Consider the following 4,162-nt stretch of genomic DNA (forward strand, 5'->3'; position numbering starts at 1 on the left):
TGAAGCAGAAAAGGAAGCAGAGGAGGAGCGGGCGGCCCATGCGGCGGTCGACGCCGAGCTGGAACAACGCAGGGTGGCGACCGCCGCAGCCGCAGAGGACTCCGACTCCGACATATCATGGTCTTTCGATGATCCTGATGCGCCAACCCCGGAGGAGAGGGCGGCGAAGCAGAGAGCTATAGTCGAGTCCTTCGAGACACTCAAGGACGACGCCGCCAACGCGAGGCTACAGCAGTGCTTGCAAGAGGACGCGGCGGCGCACCGAGCCCTAGCGGCCGCACGGGAGGCGGCGGAGATGCAGGCGAGGGAGTGACACAACGACGGGGCCGACCCGTCAGGTAGCAAGTAGTCTAGGGTTCTAGAACTACTTTGTATAGTTTCTATGCTTTCAAAAGTACTACTTTATTTGCTTTCAAATATGTTGGAAATCTAAAAATGGATCATCCCGGTGGGAGCACACCCAGACGCAAACGGACGCTGAACAAAATATATCCGCAGGCGACACAAACGGATCTCGCTCGCGACCACTTTTTGGATGTCCGAAATACGTCGTGGGCAGTTGGAGATGACCTAAATAGCTCTTCACATGGTCAAAGCGGTGCGGTCCTGCCCCACTATCCACACGATAGCTTTCAAGAGTTGTCTCCCCAATAACGCCTCCATTTAATAACGCCTCTCACCTCTTCTTCCCGAAAGATCGAGTGGGCGGGCATCATCTTCATCCACCGCTTGGTTCTATTTTGCCTAATCCAATCGCTTTGACGGAGCTGCCCGGGAGAGCAAATCCCCAACGCCTCTCCCGCTATCGTCCGACCTACCTCCAGCTCTCCTCCTACCACTCCTTGTCCGCCTGTCCACCGCAGCACTGGGTGGCGTGGTTCCTGGCAGGGCAGCGGCCTCAGCGGGGACGGCAGCATGCGGCGGCCTCGGGGCGGAGCACGCGCGGGCCAGGGACGGCGACCGACGGGCGGGGCAGGTGCGTGCCGGCGGCGACGCCCTTGGGACGGAGAAGGCACGGTCCTGGGACGACGTTGGGGCGGCGGCAGCGATCTTGGGGCAGAGCAGGCAGGGACCTGCGGCGGCCCCGTCGGAGTTGAGCAAGCAAGCAAACAGAGGCGTCCGACGCGGATTACGGGAGCCGGTCGTGGTCGTCGCCCCTGGTGCGTTGCTCGCTGCCGCGCCATGGAGGTTGCCACAAGTGTACACACGGCGGTGCCCTCTACAGGTTAGGTGTAGGTTGCCTCTTCTTTTCTTCTCCGATGGGTGATATCTCCTTTTTCTAATTTTTACCTTCTACCATGATTCAGATGCGTACAGCAGGCAACCCGCGCCTCCTCGGCCCCGCGGCGGACTCAGCCCTCTCGGTTCCCCGGCGGCCGGAGCGTCTTCCGATGCCCTGCAGCCGGCACGTCCGTGACAGCCGACGGCTCCTCGCCTCCCAGACCGCTGGGTGTCCTCTGATGCGCGGCGGCCGGCGTCTTCTCTGATGTGCGACGTACGCTGCGTTCTTGGCTCCCCGGCGGTTAGAGCTTCATCTGATGCGCGGCGGCCAATGCCTCCTTGGCTCCCCGGTGGCCGGTTACTTCTTCTTGGCGAGCTGCAGCTGCAGTGATTGCCGGCGTGTCTGGACTCCACAGCAAGCGGTAGCGGAAGATGGCTCTACATCGGCGAAGAGGAGGGGCGCGAGGTTGACAACTGTGACGGAGTGGACAACATGACCGTGTGCTCACCGGTGACGTAGTCAGCGGTAAGAGCAATAGTGGCGGCAGCACTTCGACGCTTTGCAACTGTGGTTCTCCTCCGATACCTGCATTATCTCTCCCTATGAATCCCCCTTGCAGGCCCTCTCCCCTCGCGATTTCTCTATGGCAAATATTGTTCTCCTCTTCTTCCCTGAATCAGGCGATGTCTGCAGGCCAGACTCCACTATAGAGCAAGTAAGATTTCTAACCTCTGGTTCAGATTTTAATCTAAGTTGCATATACATATTCTTGGAGATGAATTCGTGTTATGGGTGCGTATACAACTTTTAAAATTTATATCCAATTAGATCCTTGATATTCAAGCTAAGCGGTCAATTTTGAGATGGTATATGCAAGACCTACCGCGAGGCCAAGATCCAACACAGAAAAGGAACTGCAAAGACAACCATGGTAAGGACAACAAAAAAAAATTATCCAAGAATGCTTAACCTTCCCTTCAGTTTGTAGTTTTTTCCTCTGCACATTGGGCAGCTGATGAAGTGATCTTCTGATATGTTGAATCGTAGGTATAAATTATCTGGATTGATAGGGATTGCTACATGGACCGTAAATAAGGTGAAGGTATAATGCATAAAGATTGGGAAACAAACCTCTTGGATTTGGTTGAGAAATATTATCTATAATTTCAAAAGATGGGATTGAAATCTGTAGCTGAGTCATCATTTGCTTACTCTTGGATGCGTTCGCTTCTCAGATTTCATGTACAGGTAAAATTTGGTTTCAGATAACCAGCTTTCTGTCATAGACCTCTTCTAGGTGCTGAAGACATACTAATATGTTCTGCACCGATCATAGCTGTTAAAGAATTTGCTTTGCTCTATAGAATAAATTTTCAAGTGAAGAGATATCTTGCCTGTAGGTCAACCACCAAAACCAAACTACTAAATTTGTTTCTGAGATTTTATCCTAGATTATCATATATCTATGCCACTAGAACCTCCTTATTTAATTTGCATCTTAGACTTCCATACCTAAAACAAAATCAAACGTTTCTCATATTTGAGGATGTCATATAGCATGCTCCGAGGTATTCCATACCTAAAACAAAATCAAACGTTTCTCATATTTGAGGATGTCATATAGCATGCTCCGAGGTATAGTGGTATGGTTAGTAAATTTATGGTTACTGTACATTGCCATAGATGAATATTCACCCTGATTTACACTCGGCACAATTTGGTTGTTTAAGCACAACAAGTGGTATGGCATCTACACTCTTTTCTTGGTACAACAAAGTCTTCTGGATAATTCTAGGTAAATCCTTAGAAGCCTTGTTCTTATATGTGTGAGTGTAGATAGTGTTATGCTATACCAGGTTCAGATTAAGATTAGTCTGATGCAAAAGACTGTAGACATACTTACAAATCTATCATTAATGCTTAGTGTTATTTATTATTTTCTCGGTGCTGCCTGCTTCTCTGCTCCATTCGCTGCCTATTTATTATCTTTATTTGCCATGCCAGCACAAAGATGTAGTATCTGGCTGGAAAAAATTGTGCAGGCATCCACATAATTAGTATACCCATTTTGTATATGGTTCTTAGACTTATTTAGGTCAGGTAAAACTCCTTTTGGCATATGATGTGCAGGCAAAAGCTATTCATTTGGTGTTTCACTGGCTGACATGTAAATTGCTATATTTTCATATTATCTACGGCCATTAATGTGAAAATTGGAGGATAGGTTCAACCTTTTCTTCCTATTCCCTTGGTATGATAGTATATTTGTTCTCATTGGTTGATTTTTCAACTTAACAGCGCATCAAAGCTATGAAAAGAAGGCATGGCAGGGTCTCCACAGGACAACCATTGTCGAATGCATCTTGCATCCGGTATCTCCTCCGTTTGCTATTTCTGTATTAATTGATTTATTTGTTCCTGTTCGATTGGGGTCTTTCTCACTGATTCGTCAGTTTTGTTTCCATATGGGTATATGCTTGCTTATGGCCTTGACAACAACACTAGACTGGTGCATTCTTAAAAAAAAACCCGCCAGAGAATTACTTCGCGTTCCAGTTTCTAGATGTGAACATATTAAAATATCGGATGTGACCATCTCCCTCTCACCGGTTCACTACTTTCCCTCCGGTTCACTACTTCCCTTCATGAACTCTTATTTCTCTAAATCCTTGGATATATGTTGTAGGATCAAACACCCAGAAAAATTGAATCCCAAAAAGTGGGCTTTATTAAAGCATTGATTCATAATAACCTTCTAAATATTCCAAAATCTGAAAATTGTTACTTGAATGAAATTATTAATGTCTTGTTTGTTCATAGATGTCCAAGTGGTACTCATCTTTTGTTTTCTGTTTCGGTCTTGCAGCTAGCTGTTTAATTACTTTTTATGATGCTTTCTCTATATACAATGGTACACGTTTGCTGTGTGTTTGGCACGTA

At 47.5% G+C, this 4,162-nt stretch overlaps 1 long non-coding RNA gene across 1 annotated transcript; it reads left to right on the plus strand.

Annotated features, from left to right (window-relative positions):
• Positions 1 to 2,136: 2,136 nt before the first annotated feature.
• On the plus strand, positions 2,137 to 2,877 carry LOC124683243. Its single transcript, XR_006996607.1, has 3 exons — positions 2,137 to 2,153; positions 2,270 to 2,790; positions 2,858 to 2,877. It is a non-coding gene; the product is annotated as an uncharacterized LOC124683243 (long non-coding RNA).
• The last annotated feature ends 1,285 nt before the right edge of the window (positions 2,878 to 4,162 follow it).

The sequence above is a fragment of the Lolium rigidum genome, chromosome 1 (assembly GCF_022539505.1).
Source record: "Lolium rigidum isolate FL_2022 chromosome 1, APGP_CSIRO_Lrig_0.1, whole genome shotgun sequence".
In the NCBI taxonomy this organism is placed as follows: domain Eukaryota; kingdom Viridiplantae; phylum Streptophyta; class Magnoliopsida; order Poales; family Poaceae; genus Lolium; species Lolium rigidum.